The following is a 19,361-nucleotide window of genomic DNA, read 5'->3' as shown; positions in this document are numbered from 1 at the left end:
TGTCGGGGTTTGACGAACCGGTTAACGCGAAGTCAGCCTTTTAAAGTCGCCTCCCAGCGTAAATTTACAGCCACCAGTCCCTTTGTCTAAAGAATTGGCTGGAGTCTCAAAACTGAAATTTCAGCGCGGTGCTCTGAGGCCAGCGCCTCTAAAAGGTCAAAAAAGCTGAAAAACTAGCTGGTTGAAAACTGACTGAAAGTTGGATCACAGAACATTGCATCCATTTTAAAAAGCTGCAGTCTGGATTCTCTCACCCCCCCTTTGGAGGCAATGTCTCAGAAACAACACTAGGAGAGCCCAGACCCCCGAACCAAGACGACTGGTAAAAATTCTGGAAAAGCCAGGGGCCCCAAAAAGGTATAGGGAGGCGAAGAGGGGCAATTCGAGGGGAGGCACAAAGGAAGCTGGAGAGCCGCGGGCCACCCACCCGCGACAGCGCCAGACCAGGGAGGGCGGCAACCCCACCCAAACATGGCGAGGGCGAAAAAGGAAACCCGGTCGCCGGGCCGGCAGGAAAACAAGGAGCTCGGAAGTGCGTTTCCAGAACGAGGAGCAGCAGGGACGGGGGGAGCAACAGGGGCCGCGTTTCCCACACTAGAATAAAACCACCCCTCCCAGCTGTTCCGCCCAGAAGCCTCACACGGGAAACGGGGCTCGGGAGACACAGGGGCTGGAAACAGATAGGGAGAATCTCGGCGTCCCCAGATGTGAATGCAGCAGAGGGGGCCGGTGGTAACAGGGGAGACCGGGCCAGCCCAAGGCAGCGGGAGGGACAGGGCTGCGGTCAAAAGCGGGCGGGGTCAACCACACACACACAGCCGCCACCGTCCTACATGCAGTAAGCACACAGCCAGGCATATTCTCGCCCCTTGCAGCGGACGAAGCCCAGGAGGATAAGAAGCGGGGAGGGATGGATAATATCATTCCCGAAACCTCAAAGAGGTTTGAAGCTGGAGGTTCAGGCGCGCATCCCAGCGCTTACCGTTTGAGTCGAGAGAACGCATGATCCGTGCCGCGCTGAGCAGGCACTCCGGACAGATGCGAGCAGAACTGCTCATCGGGACTAAGGAGCAGGTTCTGAAGTCCTGAAGCGACTTCCATTCCGTGGTCAGGGGCTATCAGAGCAGGGAGGCAGTGAGGGTCGACGCTTCCCCTCCGATCCAGGTCCAAAAAATCAGATTCCAGCGGGAGCGGGAGGAACTCAAAGGAGATGCGTTCAATTTCGGGAAACACGTCGCGGCCCAAGAAGCGAGACCGTAAGCAATCCTCCCATGTTAAGGCGAAAGGAGAATGCTTGACCTCCACCAGACGACAGAGACAAGCGGGGAGCTTGGAAGCGAGTGCTGGAAACAAGCCGCCCAGCTCACCACTAGGCACCCATGACACGACCTCCTCCCCTCCCCGCGTAGGAAACGGGACGCGTGAGAATTCCAGGGAACAGAGTAGGAGGCCCCCGCATTGATCAACCAACATGGGAATAGAGAAGCCCCCACCAGTTATTAGACAGGGAAAAAATCGGGTCGGAGGAGGAGATAGGGGAAACGAGGTCATCAGGTGGGTGCCACAAGCGCAATACGCCACTCCGACCAATGGGCCGTGCAGAGAGTGGTAGCAATCAACTCCCGACTAGCAACAGGCATCAGAGTCTTGCGGCCAAGGTCTACCGTGGGCGGATGAATCCCTCTGCAGGGACAAGGGGAGAAAGCAGGCTCAGGGAAGAATATCTTGCACATGTTCAGAGGCATTGGGGGGAGGAGCCAGGCAACTTGCGGAGGGGCGCCAAACATCGGAGGCTAATTCCATGGATGGGCGAGGGAACACCCCGGGTGGGAGAGAGGAGTCGCGTTGAAACCGGGGCGACCTCCGGAGGTTGGTGGAGGGCTGAATGGTCCCGTAACGACCACCTCAGTGGTGGCTCCAGGAGCCGGAACAAGGACTTCAGGGACGGGCTGGCGATCACCCCAGCGCCCGGCCGGGTAAAGATTTCGCGTGGCAAGGCGTGACAATCCCGACTCTGCTTGAGCCTGGGCTGCTGATGCTTTCGTAGGTGAACGCATTCGAGGCGTGCTGGAGCGCTCTCAGCCCGAAACGGGGAGAGCCGGCAGTTCGTTCGAGCCCAAAGATCCCAGAGCTCTGCCTGTTTGCTCCACGGTCTCCAGGTCCGGGCACCCACTCAACGGGGGTTCCGTTGCCTGAAAAGTGCAAAGGGACCTTCGAGGCTGTCCTAGCGTGAGGTTTGGGGAAAAGCTTGCATCAAGGGTTAGTAAGCGTTGAGACTGAGGCCTGAAAACCCGGAGCTGAGGGTTAAGCCGGGTAACTGTTGCCACGTGGCTTGGGGTTGGCGACCCTCCGGGATGCCAACCTGGCAGCACACTTTCGGCGCCAGTGGCCATGTTGTATGCGGCAACGTAACTGCACTGATCTCTCATCCAAAGGGGCATTCGCGTGGAGCCCGTGGCCGGCGCTGCAGGGAGAGCCCTTGGTAACCCGAACTCCACCAAAATCTCGGTTCCCACCCGTGGTGGCCCGTAAAGGCTCCCACTACCTCCTGCAATGAATGCTTGAATCTGTTCTAAAAGGCCGGGGTCGCTGGAGCATCACGAGGGAGTCCTTTAGCGCCATTCCCGCGAAGACGATTCAAAACCAGGGTCTCGATTAGTGCTCACAGCTGTCAGGCGTCCTCACTAGCAGGCGGTGGCGAAGTCTCCTTCGCCTTCTCCTTCGCATCCTGTGCCGTCTCTTCCCGCTCAAAATATACAGTATTGGCCGTTTCAGGAGATCAGCCGGATCCTTTAGCAGAGGTATTATCCGGGATCCGATTCAACTTCTTTCTAATATCCGGGCACTCCCTCCGATGAACACGCTATTGATTAGGGGCGGTAGAGCTGGGTCATGCGGGATCCACCCGTGTCCATTTACGACTAATTCTCGGAACGAATGCGTTCCATAAAGGCGTATGGGTGACTCATCCTTATTCTGAGCTAGCTGGTGGAGTTTGGACAGATCATGGCGGCGGGCGTGAAGCCATTTCCGGAGGACCTGGAAGATTATAAAGCGCCGATAGTTCCCCAATTTATCCCGGTCTGCCTCTCTGTTCACATCCCACCCTGGGTCTAACTTTCGGGGAACACCTCAGCCAACAGAAATGGCGGGCGGGAGTCGCTTCCTTCCTGGATGGTCATCTACATAATAGGTGGCTTCGATTCTGGCTGCCTGCATAATCCAAAACCCTCTCCTCCCGGGTCCAAAAGGTAAGTCGAAAGCAGTTTAATTTGAATTATCCGCCAAAAGTATAAGGCAAGTGAAGTCGCAAAAATGGATTCTACCACCAGTTGGAGTCATATAGCCTAAGGGATCAGTGGGTGTGCGGGAGTGACCTCTCCTTCCAATTATACAGGTCCGGGGAGCAGTAAAAGGAACATGGACGTAAAGGGAGCGGTTTTTGCTCGGCCGGGTTGGGGTCATTCCCATCTGAGTACGGATGGGAAATGTACAAACTCGCTGGACGCCGCCTGCACCCCTTGATGTAACTCCCACCTGGAGACGGGTCGGGAGGGGCATGCTCTCTAGCCGGGTAGCGGCTGCCATTCTCTTGAGAGCTCGTGAGGACGGCGCGGACGGGAAAGACGGGACTCGGCACTCATCTCGGGTGGAGAGGGAGGCACCTGACCGGGTGGGGAAGACCAGGTTGGAGCCAGACCTCGGGAACTCCTGAGGGCAGACTGCATACTATGAACTTGGGAGTACACGCCGCCCAGCATCTGGAGCCAAATGCGGTGTGCTGGGGGTCCCGTGGGAGGAGGTCCCGGAGGAGCCTGAATTCCGAATTGGGGATGAGGGGCCGGACTCCCCCTCTGGGGAAGGTTGAGTCGCGTGAGCTGTGGAGCCAAAAGAGGAGAGGGCCATCCCCACTCTGAGGAGGAGGGCTGAGGGCACCACCCCTCGGAGGCGCTTTATCAGCCACATTCGAGGAAACGCCGGCCTGCCGTCCAAAATGCTGGAGGGTTAGCGTTTATAGCCACACCTCGGTGGGGGTTGGAGCGCTATGCTTGCGCTTACTGGGAAATCTAATAGATCATCTGGGGGAGGGGGCAGGATATCCATGTATGCGGCCCCTAAAACTACTGACTCCCCGTGGACGCCTGGCTCCACCACTAACATAATCTTGCTTCCCTGAACACAGGCATAACTCTTGGGGTTTCTGTAAACCTCCATAGCGTCCTCTCCAGTGCCTAGGCCTGTTTCTTTAACCCAGTGCTCCTTAGGTTCCATTGCTAGCAAATTCTGGAGGACTGGCCAGCTAAACGAGCCCGCTATCACCCAGGTTTTGTGAGGACAAATTGTAATTGGTCCATTTGCCCCTGCAATTCACGGCATCTAACTTTCTCTTAGACACCGGGGTTTTGCGACCGAGCTTATTCCAGTTATACAGGACGTGCCAACGGGGTGGATTCTGGGAGAGACTTTGGGGCTTCCATCCCAGACCCACAGGCTCCCCATTTTCTAACCAACTCTGCTCGCTAATTCTCTCTGACCTGGCTTTCTGTTCCCGCCCTTCCCGGACCAAAAACCTGCTTGCCAAATTCCTAAGGCCTAAGGACACGCAATGGGTTTAAACCTGGCCTGGGTTCTTTCTTGTCCTTCCCGGACTAACCCCTTAACGCCGAGGCCCTCCGTTCCTTCTTTATGGCTCCCACGGAAAATTCTCTCTCTCTCTCTCTCTCTCTCTCTCTCTCTCTCTCTCTCTCTCTCTCTCTCTCTCTCTCTCTCTCTGCAATCTCCTTGCCCTTTTCCTCTTCGTGTCCGCCCCTTACCTGTCCTGCAGAGGGCGTCCACGTTCCTCCGACTAAACGAGACCTCCGATCTCCGAACCACTGCAGCAACGTCCACTCGCCGCTTCTTCGGAACTGTACTCCGCCAAATAAGTTCTCGGTTCCTCGAGAGCAATACCGGTTCCTCCTTCCAGAGGGTTCAGAAAATCTTCGGACGAGTTTCCAACTGTTACCGGCGCTGCTCAGGATAACACTTTCCTTACTCAGAGGTATCCCGCTCTCGGCAACGCCCAGGAACCCAAGCAAGACCCGATAAGGCTCAGATAAATAAAAGAGATTTATTGAGGATGCTGACCTCAGAGTGTCAGCACCTCCCTTCCAAGACACAACAGCTCTGCCTCCCTAGTGGCTTTGCAACCCCTTAAGTACACTTTCTCCCGTCGAGAGGACCGGGAGTAACCAAAAACAGCCCACCGCACCATTCATTAACAAAATTCAAAAAACAACCAATCATACATTGCAACATGCGAGGAACCAATCCAGTGTCCGAGCAGGCATCCCTTTCAAGTTTGGCAAGGCCAGAGCAGAGGCCAGGCGATGGCCACGTGGTTCACTGACGGGGGAAACTTACAAAGGTTTTCTCCAGGTGCTGTCCAGGGTCAGGAAGCAGAGAGCGATGGCGTCGTTCCCCTTTATCTGCCTGCTGATGAGAGATTAAGGCAGGGCAGGGAGCCTCGGCGGAGGCTTCCCCTTTGTCCGCGTGCATCGCCGGTAACTTTACACGTGAATGGGATGGGTCCGGGTGATGCAGAGATGGCTCTGCCTTGGGCCAAGGAGGTTCCAGACAATCACAGAATGCAGGGAAACTTACAAATCCTACTTCTATCTAATACAAACCAGTTTCTACCTAATAAATACAAAACACAATAACTTTTTCAATCGTTTTAGTACAGACACAGTCCAGGAGCGGGATTCTCTCCTGGCTCCGCTATCAGTATAAAGCATCCTCCGAAAGTAGGACGTAGCAAAGTTTTTGTTTGGAAGCATGCCCGTCGAACAGAACACCAGAGCATGCAGCTGAGGAGCGGAAAAATAAGACATCCCCTGAAAATAAGACATAGCGCATCTTTGGGAGCAAAAATTAATATAAGACACTGTCTTATTTTCGGAGAAACACGGCATTAGTCTTTAAGGGACAACAAGAATCCATTTTATTTTTGCTGCAACACTCAGGCCCCTTCCGCACATGCAGAATAATGCACTTTCAATCCACTTTCAATCCACTTCACAGCTGGATTTTACTGTGCAGAATAGCTAAATCCAGTCGCAAAAAATTGTGAAAGTGGATTTAAAGTGCATTATTCTGCATGTGCGGAAGGGCCTTTATCTCACTTACAGGGTGCTTTAAATTGTTGTTAGCATACACTGTCGTCCATGTTTCATTGCCCTCCCCTATCTAGAAGTGAGGAGTCGATGCGCCTTAAGTGTGGTGCACAAGTCCACAGAATCAAGAAGTCCCCCTAGTTCCATGGCAGAGCAGATGTTCTCCAGGCAGGTCTGAAGGAGAAGAACCAGTATTCTGATCCAGAATGAGGGAGCTTCCTATGTTCCTAAGCAGGCCAATGGATCCATCACGAGCTCGCCTTCCTTTCCCCTATGACAGTGGTGGCGAACCTATGGCACGGGTGCCAGAGGTGGCACTCAGAGCCCTCTCTGTGGGCACCCGCAAACAGAGTCCCACACACACACATCTAGGCTGGCCTGGGCTCAATTATTAGCATTAAACCTAAGACCTAGTTTTGGGGAAGCAGTGTAGGTAACCCTGTTAAGCGCTGTTAAACCCCACTGATTTTCATGCGAAGAACTAAAGTGTGATCCTTTATCTGGGAGTAAGCTCAGTTGCTGGCAATGCGGCTTGCTTCTGAGTAAACCCTCCTAGGGTCGTGATTCACCCATTGGAGAAGTTGCACGGTCGCTCCAAAGCAAAGCGACTACCACCAAGCTTACTCCCGAGTAACACGCGCCTCGGAGCCAACCATTTTTTCTAAACTAAAACCTCAGTATTCAGGTTAAATTGCCGTGTTGGCCCTTTTCGGCGATAAATAAGTGGGTTTTGGGTTGCAATTTGGGCACTCGGTCTCGAAAAGGTTCACCATCACTGCCCTATGACCTACTGTAAACGTCTCTGACTGCAGCTGAGCTGTAGATACCAAAGTCAAGTTTGGCTGATTCTTCGGTGGCAAATGATTAGTCAATCTTGAATTGTGGGATGAATTTTGAAATAAAATATTTTAAATTAATGCAGGACAATCATTGGAGACTAAAAACAAACGCTTCCAGAGTTCTCCTTACTGAAATTTTCCTCCAGATGTTTTAGCAATGAAGATCCCATTTTTGGATATGTCTTTCTTTTTGAATATATAATGTTTTTTCTGTGAGTATGTGTGTGTGTTTGCCTAGTTTTTTCAAAAATATTGTTTCTTTTATGGCATTTTGAGAATATTTTGACTCCGTCTGTACACCATCTGTACAAAACATATCATTCTTACACCATTATCAGCAAGAAAAAGATCAATTTTAGAATATGTTTTATTATCAATGGAGGGTGGCGGAGAGAGATTGCAATTTCATCGCAGAATTTAAAAGGAAAAAGAAACACTCGCTCTTAAATCAAAGTGGAGTAGGCATGAAATTCAAGCGCATCCCTGGAGATTCTGGAGTAGAAATTTTCCTGATATTGGTTGGATGCTGCGGATTCATTCGGCAAGTGGAGATGTTTTCATCTGGCAGAAGGAGCTTTTCCCTGGTGCAAGTCACTCCGAAGAAGGTCTTGAATCAGGGGAAGGCGCCTTTCTCATGAGGAAACCATTTGTGCTCGCAGAACAGATCTGCAGTCGCAGCACCTTGTGTCCTCGGTGGAACTAATGCATTGGGGGCCCCTACACTGGGAATCTTTTATTATTTCCAAATTGGGGGCAGTGTATTCTGCATGCAATTCTTCCAGCTCATTTGCATGGGTCCACCCTACATTACCAATGCGCATGTGCCGATCAATAAAGCACTGCAAATGAACAATCCCAGTGTGTTTGTACTTACACATGCCCAGGATTCTTCCAGTGTAATGTTTACCAGCGCACAGTGGGAAATTCTGGGAGAGAGACCGTTCCCATCAGGGGCAGGGTTTTTATCACCAGCCCTGCCTTCCTTTTCCTGCCCTCGGTATTACCGTGTTTCCCCGAATATAAGACAGTGTCTTATATTAATTTTTGCTCCCAAAGATGCGCTATGTCTTATTTTCAGGGGATGTCTTATATTTCTGTAGTTCTGTTAAGTCAGGCATGCTTCCAAACAAAACTTTGCTACGTCTTACTTTTGGGGGATGCCTTATATTTCGCACTTCAGCAAAACCTCTACTACGTCTTATTTTCCGGGGATGTCTTATATTCAGGGAAACAGGGTAGTTTGTTGCCGCCAGGTAGATTTCTTTTATTGTTGGATGTATTTTTGTATACCCTGTTTCCCCGGAAAATAAGACATCCCCGGAAAATAAGACGTAGTAGAGGTTTTGCTGAAGTGCTAAATATAAAGCATCCCCCGAAAGTAAGACGTAGCAAAGTTTTTGTTTGGAAGCATGCCCGTCGGACAGAACACCAGAGCATGCAGCTGTGGAGCGGAAAAATAAGACATCCCCTGAAAATAAGACATAGTGCATCTTTGGGAGAAAAAATTAATATAAGACACTGTCTTATTTTCGGGGAAACACGGTATATTCATGGGCTGTCGCTTTCGTAGGATTGAGGCCACACACAGTGAAGAAAAGCAGGATAAAAGTATATAAATAAAGAAATAGATGAATGAATATGCACTTCAGTGAAAGCCCATACAAAAAAACCTGTGATGTGCAGATGTGCCAGGCATACTTACCCTGTTTCCCCGAGTATAAGACATCCCCTGAAAATAAGACGTAGTAGAGGTTTTGCTGAAGTGCGAAATATAAGGCATCCCCCGAAAGTAGGACGTAGCAAAGTTTTTGTTTGGAAGCATGTCCGACGAACAGAACACAGAAAAATAAGACACCCCCTGAAAATAAGACATAGCGCAGCTTTGGGAGCAAAAATTAATATAAGACACTGTCTTATTTTCGGGGAAACACGGTAGATTGCTTTTGTCTGTAGCATTTTATTAATGTCCACATACACATTGAGAACATGGCAGAAGAAGTACAAAGAAATAGAACCTAAAGGTGTGGCAAACAGAGTACACTCCATTTCCAACATCACCTCATTGAACTGGCACTATAGAAGACTGAAATGCAGAGTGAAATTTCGGGAGGACAATGGATCGGATCAAGAGAAACCACAGGCCCATTAACTGAAATTCTGCTTTCTGAAATGCACCAAAAAATGCCCCCTTCTGAGAACATGGTGAGACAGAACCTTAACTGGGAAAGAAAAAAAAGGGGGAGAATATTAATGGTGGATTAGTTGTACTTCTTGGAGATCTCCAGCTACCACCTGTAGGGTGGAGGACCCAGCAAGTAACCCAGTTATAGTTCAGCAACCTTTACAGCTGCTACAGACACTAGTTCAGGACTAACAAGCCAAAGACCAGGCCTAATTCTACCCTGTCGTAACCTGAAGGAGCAGGGATTTGAAAAGGTCTCCTTTCCCATACAATTTGAAGGGAGCCCCCAAATGGCCCTTATCCGTCTGATCAAGTGGCCTGCTAATCCTCCATTATTCAAAATGAGAACTGAACCACGGAGCAACAATAAACAGCAAGGCCAAATATGCACAAGGTGTCCGCTGCATGATCTATCTATCTATCTATCTATCTATCTATCTATCTATCTATCTATCTATCTATCTATCTATCTATCTATCTATCTATCTATCTATCTATCTATCTATCTATCTATCTATCTATCTATCTATCTATCTATCTATCTATCTATCTATCTATCTATCTATCTATCTGTAACATTTTTACCCCATCAAGTCTCCTAGAGGACTCAGGGCAGCTTACAATAAAATGAATAAAACAATATAATCATATGGGCAAATGTCCATCCCAGCAAAATTTCTTGTACGGACGTATTTCCTCGAGCCCCCCTTTCACTTTCCGTTCTCTCCACGGCAAGCAAAACCACTTCTAGCATGATTTTAATTTGCTTCACCATGAGAGTGGGACAAATTTGCCAGTGAGCACAGCTTTGCCCAGCTTTGCCCACAGCCAGCCTTCTTATTCCCTCGCACTGCCACCCACAACTTCCCCCTTGCCCCCCTCCTTCAAGTCACAGAAAAGAAGCTCACCCATGGGCTTAGCCAAAACACACCAATCTCTAATTCTCATACTGATATATAGAGAGATCAATATAATAATAACAGAGGGTGCTTGGAAACAACAAGGCTCTCTGTCCTCTAGCTGCAGCAGCAACAGGAAATGTATGTGGGGGTGGGGGGAGAATATCAGCTCTGGGATGGCTCTCTTCTTTAGCAGCCTGTGGTCCAGAGAATTGTTTTGCCTCTTTTATTTGGGGAGGGGATTATTTTTGTAACAGTAATATTGATATAACTGCTTAAAGGGCTGCGCCAGCATTCTTGAGATCTGTAATGAGATCTGTGGCTTTAAGGACTGAATGATGGGTGGACTTCAGGGAACCAGGCCTGTGAGGAGAAATGTGAGGAGAGTTCACTGCAAGCCCACTGCACAGAGAAGAGCCCCAAGGTAAGGGTTCCATGCACAATAGCCCGAGTTTCCCTTAACTCAGCAATTGATTTATTAACACTGAAACTTCAAGGGACATAACCTGCAATTCCAGGGAATCCCCAAATCTCATCTGTTAGGAACAAAGGCTCCTTCCGCACCTGCAGAATAATGCACTTTCAAACTGCTTTCATTGCTCTTTGAAGCTGTGCGGAATGGCAAAATCCACTTGCCAACAGTTGTGAAAGTGGTTTGAAAATGCATTATTTTGCGTGTGTGGAAGGGGCCAGAGCCTGGGATATGTAACTTCATGTAATGTGATTGATGTGATTGATATGTAAAGGGCCTTTCTCTCTTCCTTTCCTTTCACATGTTTTTGGCTTTGACACCGATGGTAGGCTGGATGATCCTGAGGAGCCTAGCTTAGGGAAACAGGATGTGCCTGTTGGCTGAGGGAGGGAGGGAGGCAAGGCAGGTGCCTGTATCTACCCCTATCACGGCCTTGGAGGTGCCTAAGGCTCCAACAACTATTTTCACACTTTCTCTGGGAAATTGAGAGGAGGGAATTAGGCAAGGATAAAGGAGCCCAGGAAAGCCAGGAACTGACTTTCTCAATCTAGGTACTTGCTGCCTTTTAATAAATGCTACTGCTCAGGAATCCAGAGTCTGTTTATTGACTTAAGGCCCGAGACCTAACAGCTGGCATCCCTATGTCCCACTCAGAGGTGGGATCCAGCCGGTTCTCACAGGTTCCCGAGAGTAGGTTACTAATTATTGGTGTGTGCCGAGAGGGGGTTACTAATTGGTGATTTTGGATCTTGATTTTCATAATTTGACTCATGCTGCCAAGACAACCTGTTCTCCGACTACATTATTAATCCCATGCGAGCGTGGAATTATGGCAGCATATCTTCGTCTGCTGATAAATCCCACCCAGAGGAGAGCCTTGGCTACTGCAAGATGTAATGTGCTGCCATCAGCTCTGCTGGAGGGAAGATTTAAGAATATGGAACGTTCTAAAAGAGTTTGTTCATGTGATAGGACTACAGTTGAAACACTTGACCATTCTTTGTTTCTATGCCCTAAATACAATAAGATACGCATGAAATACATGAATTCCATTTTCTTGCAATGTTCTCAGTGGCGTGAGTGTTATAAGATACCCAATCTCCTGAACAGCTCTGATGTGCTCTTTTGTGAAACTGTTGCAAATTTTATACTGGAAATTAGTAATTTTAGCAATTTTAACTGTATTTCTTAACCTTGTTTTGTTTTAAAACTTTGTCCTGTTTTATATGCCAATAAAGGCTTGTGTCTTGTCAATTGGTTATTTTGCCACGTGAATTTTGCCTTAGTTACGCCCCTCCTCCTCCTCAGCAGTAGCGCGCAGAACTTGAAGCAGTCTAGCAGGAGGTGCACCGGCGTGCGTGGCAGCCTGCGCCTGCGTGCATTCGTTTCCCACCCAGGGACCGGCGCAGCGGCTGCGTCCTTGCCACAGCCCCACCCAGGAATGCCCCACCCCCAGAATTACCGGCCACGCCCCCACCATGCCCCGCCCAGCCCCATTGGCGCTAGGCCACAGTTTGAACCCCACCACCATGGGAACCTGTTACTAAAAATGTTGGATCCCACCACTGGTCCCACGGAGATCTCACCTCTCTCCCAACTCTGCCAGGCTCCGTCCTCAAAATCTCAAAACAAAATTGTCATGTAGAAAAGCCTCCTTCAGCGCGATCAGTTCCCCAAGCCCACCTCCAGCCCCACCAGTCACCATTTGGACTAACCCAGGGGTCTGCAACCTGCGGCTCTCCAGATGTTCATGGACTACAAATCCCATCACGGCCAATTGGCCATGCTGGCAGGGGCTGATAGGAATCGTAGTCCATGACCATCTGGAGAGCCGCAGGTTGCAGACCCCTGGACTAACCCCTGGCCAAACGGGAGTCTTTTACATCATTCAGAAATGGGACAGACACCTTGCTGGAAGGCAGGGAAAGAAATTATCGTGGCAGAAGGTTTCTGGGGGAGCCCAATCTCAGATGCCTGCCTTAACATGGCTGCCCCTCCAAAGCAGATATTACAGCTTCAATCATCCACACGTTTACTTGGAAACAAACTGTATGGGGGGAAAATCTAACTTTTTTGGGAGTCAACATTCATTTGTCAGCTACCCTGAACACTTCTCCAAACACTGCCTGTTTCTTTTTTAATGACTTCAACCAGTGGTGGGATCCAAAAATTTTAGTAACAGGTTTCCCATGGTGGTGGGATTCAAACTGTGGGGCTGGGCGGGGCACGACGGGGGCGGGGCTGGGCATTCCAGGGGCGGGGCATTCCTGGGCAGGGCTGTGGCAAGGACGCAGCCGCTGCGCCGGTCCTTGGGCGGGAAACGAATGTACGCAGGCGCAGGCTGCCACGCACGCCGGTGCACCTCCTGCCAGACTGCTTCCAGTTCTGCGCTCTACTGCTGAGAGGAGGGGCGTAACTAAGGCAAAAGTCACGTGGCAAAATCACCCATTAGTAACCCGCTCTCGGCACACGCAAATAATTAGCAACCTACTCTCGGGAACCTGTGAGAACCTGCTGGATCCCACTTCTGACTTCAACCCTGTGCAGAAACGTGCTGTGCTGAAGTCAACCGGGGGCAGTCATTTTGTGGCTGTGCCTACCAGCCTGTATCAACATTCCAAATGTGTTCTCAGACTCAAAAAAGGTTAGGGGCCCCTGATTTGGGGCTGGGGGAAACCTCGTCGTCAGTGGGTTCAAAACAATCAGAGAAAACGAGCAAGAAAGCGAGGAGCTTGCTGTGCAAACTTGATTCTGCGGAAGGAAGAACCATTTTCCCCCCTAGCCTGGGGGCCTTTCTGTAGCTGGGGAGCTGGAGTCGAAGCAGGGAAGTCTCAGAGAAGTGTCCGTCCCCGTCCCCCCCCAATCCCTTGGAGGCATCAGTGCAAAATGGCAGGTTTCGGCAACCAGTTCGGTGTGCAGGATGGCTTTGGAGGACTGGGGGGTGGGGAGTTAAATACTAGGAGGCTTTGTGGAAACTGGGCGGGGGAGGGAAGGAGCCCCTCCAGCGCCTCTCCAATTTTAGAAATCAACAGCTGGTCGTGGAGCCTGCCCTGCCAGCAACGGCCGGAACTGCACCGAGCTTGCCGGGCGCAGAGAGCTGAAAGCCCGGGCTGTCGAGCAGACGCGACATCTGTTCCCTTCGCTTTGAGGCCGAAGCAAGCCAGGCTTCCTGGAAGCTGCCAGCAGTGATCTAGCAGGAAACAGAAAGGGAGGGAGGAGAGAGCGGGGCGGGGGGATCTCTTTGCAAAGGTCGTGTGCCACCGAATAACCTAGGATGTCACTGCATCTCCAAATCACCACTTTGTCTCGAGAGAATAGATGAATTTTACTTTCGCACAGGCTGACTAGTGCACTTCCAATTCACTTTCAATGCACTTTAGCAATAGTTCAATTTTGCACAGCACACTAACAGCATGTGCAGTATGTTATTAAGGAACCTGACTCTCCCTGCTTGCCTTCGCACTGGTGATTTCACCCCTCCATGAAGCAGATTGCAAACAGACCAAGTTGCAGTGGCTCCTTTGGTTTCTCCCAAAAGATGGCTAGCTTGGAGATTTTGGTTAAATCCAGGTAGAGGGAAATATAACGGGGTGAACCCAGCGGTGGGATCCAAAATTTTTAGCAACAGGTTCCCTCGCCAGCCCCCCCTCAGCAAAGGGGGCAGAGGCGTACCTAGGCAAACCTGAGCCCTGGGCAAAACCTGAGTTGGATGCACACACCCCCATGGGCAGCCACCCCACCACGACCCCACAAAGTTTTTTTGCACCAGGTCATTTCTAAATCATCACCACATTACAGAAAATGCCCCAACTCACAAATCTGAACACAGCAATGGTGAAACACACGGGTTCTTTGATAGAGACTGGTGAGATAAAAGGCACGAAAGGCTGAGAATCCATGAATTGCAGTACCTGAAAGGGATGAACCCAGTTCAGGGAGTGACATTATTAGTCACAATTGCTATATGGGACCTTCACGTTCAAAGGCAGTAGGCCTCTCGGGGAGGCGAGGGCGTGGAGGTGGAAAAGCGGACCCAAGTAGTAACCCCTCTCGGCACACACAAATAATTAGGAACCCACTCTCGGGAACTGGTGAGAACCTGCTGGAACCACCCTCTGGGTGAACCCATTTTGGGGAAGAGCCCTGTGCGAAGTTCTTCTCCAAAATGGGATAAATAGCTTCTTCAGCCTATTATATTTGGGCTTTGCAGAAAACCACCACAGTAAAGTCCAGTTGCAAAGTGGATTTAAAATGCCTTATTCAAGCATGTGTGAAATGTGTGCATGGAAATGTGTGATCCCCCCTCCCCAGTGCTATGAGCAGCAGAGGTTTTTGGGGCTCTCCCTACTCCCTATTCAGTTGGCCTCTTTCTAAAAGGTATTTGAAGAAGAGGAAGAGTTTGGATTTATACCCCACCTTTCTCTCCTGTAAGGAGACTCAAGGCGGCTTGCAAACCCATTTTTTCCTCTTCCCACAACAGACCCCTTATGGCAGTGTTTTCCAACCTTTTCGACATCATGGTACCCTTGACCTCACTCTTCATATCTCATGGTACCCCTGCCATCCCCCCCACCTTCCCCTCCCAGTGCCCCTGCTTGCAGCACCTCACACCTTCCCCTCCCAGGGTGAAGGGAAGGGGAGGGCTGCTGACCTTGCGGCAGGCCCTGCCCCCTGGACCAGCTCCATATCCTTGCTGGTGCCAGCGGGAGACACCACAAAAGTGAGGGGGGCTGGTAGCGTTGCCATGGTACCCCTGGGACATGTTCATGGCACCCCAGGGTACCACGGAACCCTGGCTGGGAATCGCTGCCTTATGGTCAGTGGTGGGATCCAAAAATTTTAGTAACAGGTTCCCATGGTGGTGGGATTCAAACTGTGGCATAGCACCAAAGGGGCTGGGCGGGGCACGACGGGGGCGTAACCGGGCATTCCGGGGGTGGGGCATTCCTGGGCGGGGCTGTGGCAAGAACGCAGCCGTTGCGCCGGTCCTTGGGCGGGAAACGAATGCATGCAGGCGCAGGCTGCCACGCACGTCGGTGCACCACCTGCTAGGCTGCTCCAAGTTCTGCGCGCTGCTGCTAAGGAGGAGGAGGGGCGTAACTCAGGCAAAAATCACGTGGCAAAATCCCCAATTAGTAACCCCCTCTCGGCACACACCAATAATTAGTAACCTACTCTCGGGAACCTGTGAGAACCTGCTGGATCCCACCTCTGACCCCAGGGGACCACGGAACCCTGGCTGGGAATCGCTGCCTTATGATGTAGGTGGGGCTGAGAGAGTTCTGAAGAAAGCTGACTTGCCCAAGGTCACCCAGCAGGAATATAGGAGTGGGGAAACCAATCCTCTGCTCATGTGGAGGAGTGGGGAATCAAACCCGTTTCTCCAGATTTGAGTCCATCGCTCTTAACCTCTACACCACACCAGAACGGAGAGACAGAAGGTTGTGACAGGAGGCCTTCAAAATTCCCCTCCCCAGGAGGAGGGCTTGGAGCGGTTTGCTCAACAAGGTGACGGAAAGGGACAAAACAAATATCATAGTGGATTTTTGTTTTTAAGGAGTAGGCGGTCCAGAAATGTATGGATCTCTTGCCTGCTGAAGCACCAGCTCAGCTGGATCAGACCCTGGGTTTTATTTCCAGCCGGATCGCTCAGGAAAATTCACAAGCTGGGCTTGAAGGTAATCGCTCCTTCCCTGGTTGGTTGGTTGGTTGGCTGGTTGTCCAGCATCTGCTATTCAGGGGTAGACTGATTCCAAACGTGGGTGTTCTGTTTAGCGATCTTGGCCAACGGCTGCTGTTGGAGTTATGGACCCAAAGGAGTCCATTCTTGCTCTGCGAAGGTCTGGATGGTGGCATACGTATCGCCATTTTTCACAAGGTGTTTCTCCTCCTTCTCATTATACTCGCCAGCCAAGCAGAGGTGGGATCCAGCAGGTTCTCACCAGTTCCCGAGAGTGGGTTCCTAATTATTTGTGTGTGCCGAGAGGGGGTTACTAATTGGGTCTGCTTTCCCATCTCCACGCCCTCACCTCCCCGAGAGGCATCCTGCCTTTGAACGTGAAGGTTCCATATAGCAATTGCGACTAATAATGTCACTCCCTGAACTGGGTCAATCCCTTGCAGGTACTGCAATTCATTGATTCTCAGCCTTTCGTGCCTTTTATCTCACCAGTCTCTATCAAAGAACCTGTGTGTTTCACCATTGCTGTGTTCAGATTTGTGAGTTGGGGCATTTTCTATAATGGGATGATGATTTAGAAATGACCTGGTGCAAAAAAATTTGGGGGGGTCGTGGTGGGGTGGCTGCCCATGGGGGGGCATCCAGCTCGGGTTTTGCCCAGGGCTCAGGTTTGCCTAGGTACGCCTCTGCCCCCTTTGCTGAGGGGGGGCTGGAGAGGGAACCTGTTACTAAAAATTTTGGATCCTACCACTGCAGCCAAGGTACTGCTGGAGCACAGCAACGGGGGGATGAGGTCTGCTTTGTTCAACCGGGCCTGCTGCTCTTCTCAAACCAAAGGCAGCTTCTAGAACCTGAGAAGAAGGTTGTGAGCAAAAATAACCCTAAAAAGCCCACAAGTTGCTTTTCAAATAAAACGCCCCATTGTCCGTTCCCTTCCATCTCCGTCTTAAGCCCAGTTCAGCCACATACATATCAAGGCAGAAGGGAGAATGTTCATTAAAAAAAACCCAGCTGTTTCTGTTCATTTACCAGGCGTTATGGAGGACGTTCATGCATTAAAATGGCAAACGGAAAATTCCCTGGCCAATATGCACAACATCTGCCCAGTGGTGGGATCCAAAAATTTTAGTAACAGGTTCCCATGGTGGTGGGATTCAACCTGTGGCGTAACGCCAATGGGGCTGGACGGGAGTGTGGCCGGGCATTCTGGGGGTGGGGCGCATTCTATAGACTGAGGCTGTAGCCAGGGCGCGATCACTGCGCCGGTCCTTAGGCGGGAAAGCGAGATACCCGCCTTGGCGCCAGGCTGCCATACACGCTTGATGCGCCTCCTGCTAGACTGCTTCAAGTTCTGCGCGCTACTGCTGAGAGGAGGGGCGTAACTAAGGCAAAAATCATGTGGCAAAATCACCCATTAGTCACCCCCTCTCGGCACACACAAATAATTAGTAACCTACTCTTGGGAACCTGTGAGAACCTGCTGGATCCCACCTCTGCATCTGCCTCAAGGTGGACAACATGAACTTTACGCACACTGGAAGCGTGTAGCAGAAACAGTTGTGAATTGGATCCTGCAACCTGTGGACTTGAGGATCGCAGGCCTTCCCCTTGCCTCCCCCTCCCCCTCCCCTTCCCAGCAATCTTTTCTAACCTTGGAAGAGTAGATGACCAACAGCCACACGGCTCAGGGGGCCCAACGGGAGGAGGAAGAAGAGGAAGAAATCACCCTCTCCTCCCCCATCTGTCAGCACCAGGCCGAAAGCAAGAAGCAGGGAAGCAAAACTACTGAAGTTGTTTTTACTTCATTTGAGTCTCCGCCTGAGAATCTGCGTGTTGGCCAAGCAATGTGTGGCAAACCACATCCAAACCCCACCAGTGTCTGGATGTGGTGCTCTTTCTTGAGTCTAGGGAGGAGGATGGAATTGGGGAGATCCAGATTTAAATCCCACTCAGAGGTGAATCTCACTAGGGGGATTTCCCCACTAAGCTAAGGTCAACTCAGTTCCTTTCAGTGGAGGGCGATTCCAGGCTGTCCCCACAGCAACTGAGTTGGCCCCCTGGAACCGAGCTAAGCGGGCGGGATCATCTTGGTGCCTGTTTCGCTCCTCAATCGTGATTGGTGCTTGTGTTACGGCGGGAAACGGGAGCGTTCTTTTTTTTTTTTACAGTTTTTACAGTTTACAGTTTACAGATAGATGCCCGCCACGACTCTCCCGTTCTGCGCATGCCACAAAAGCGGCTCGTGATTGGTTGGATGTGGTGTTGTTTCGATGCTTCCCCACTTCGATGCGGTATCGACCTTGTTCCGGCAGAAAAGTGTTGTTCATAACTGCGACAAGGATGTCGCAGTTCTGAGGGGGGAGGGAACTGAGACAAAACAATGTTGAGCTCGGTGGCAGTGCGGATTCACTGAGGCGAACCTAGGTAGAAACCAGTTTAACTCTGTCAGTGGGGAAAGCCCCTAGGAGACTTTGCCCCAGTCATTCTCTCCAGGGGTGGAGCGAGGGGAAACTGCGCCCCTACCACAGCGTGGCCCGCTCCCACCCCGGAACACCCCCACCATGCCCTCACCATGCTTCCACACTGGCATGCACCCGGGGTGTCCCCCCCCCGCCGCCCTGTTGGTGCCACGCCACTGATTCGCTTGCACCATGATCTTTGGGGCAGGGCTGCGGCTCGGTGGTAGAACGCCTGTTTTGCATGCAGAAGTTTTCAGGTTCTATCCCCGGCCTCTCCAGTTAAAAAGAGCGGGTAGTCGGTGACGTGAAGGATCTCGACTGAGTCCCTGGAGTGTTACCGCCAGTTTGAGTAGGCAGCACTGACTGATGGATCAGGGGTCTGACTCAGTATGAAGCAGTTTCATTTGTAGAGGTAACACATCCTGAACAGGCAGTACACAAACTCTCTTGTTGGTAGAGCTACTCATCATTTCTACAGATTCTCCACAGAGAATGGAATGTTCATTCTTTATTCCCCTGGCATTGACTGTGTAACCAATAGACAGACACAAGTGAGAACCTGAGGGGGGATATGATTGAAGTCTATAAAATTATGGATGGGGTAGAAAATGTTGACACAGAGAAATTTTTCTCTCTTTCTCACAATACTAGAACCAGGGAGCATCCACTGAAAAT

This window comes from Sphaerodactylus townsendi, linkage group LG12 (genome assembly GCF_021028975.2).
Source record: "Sphaerodactylus townsendi isolate TG3544 linkage group LG12, MPM_Stown_v2.3, whole genome shotgun sequence".
In the NCBI taxonomy this organism is placed as follows: domain Eukaryota; kingdom Metazoa; phylum Chordata; class Lepidosauria; order Squamata; family Sphaerodactylidae; genus Sphaerodactylus; species Sphaerodactylus townsendi.
The sequence above is the reverse complement of the archived record's forward strand: the minus strand, read 5'-3'. Positions refer to the sequence as shown.